A 662-nucleotide genomic window follows, 5' to 3' on the forward strand; every position below is an offset into this window, starting at 1 on the left:
AATAATCGCGTTCAGCAGATTCAGCTATTACGGAGAGGATATGTGAGCGCTCGCTGCTATTGATATATTCTTTTAGAATATTTTAGATCATTCAATAATAGTGAGCACTCATGGATCTGCTCCGCAACAGTTGAGGTCTGCTAACGCGATCAATGCGACCAATGAGTCAGCCAATGAGTAACAAGTCGACACAAGTTATTCTACTCACTTCAAACTTCCCCTTCGAATGACACGACTCGACTAAACTGCGGAGCGGAGCTCCGGAACCGTCGGAGCCTCGGAGCCGTCGGTTTAATGGAGACCCTCCTACCATGTCAGATAGGGGTCAATTATGGTATTTTATGGCAGTGGAGGGGATATCAAGACGGCGATTCGCCGGATACACACAAAGGTATGAGCCCATGTCCGTGTGTAATCGCGATTCGGTGGTAGAAGAGAATGGTATTTCTCGTTGGATGCTATTTCAAGTGCAATTTTAAAATTATTTTTTATCAATCTCTTGAAAAGCAAATATGTAGTTTTCTTACATTGTTGGTTTATTTCAATGTAACACACGAATAATTTCAAAAATTATATCGATCAAGAACTACGCCAGTTTCTTGCGAATCAGGCGTGTTTATAAACACGGTATATAACATTCACAGAAAATCGTAAACAATTAA

This window comes from Trachymyrmex septentrionalis, unplaced genomic scaffold (assembly GCF_001594115.1).
Source record: "Trachymyrmex septentrionalis isolate Tsep2-gDNA-1 unplaced genomic scaffold, Tsep1.0 scaffold74, whole genome shotgun sequence".
Lineage (NCBI taxonomy): Eukaryota > Metazoa > Arthropoda > Insecta > Hymenoptera > Formicidae > Trachymyrmex > Trachymyrmex septentrionalis.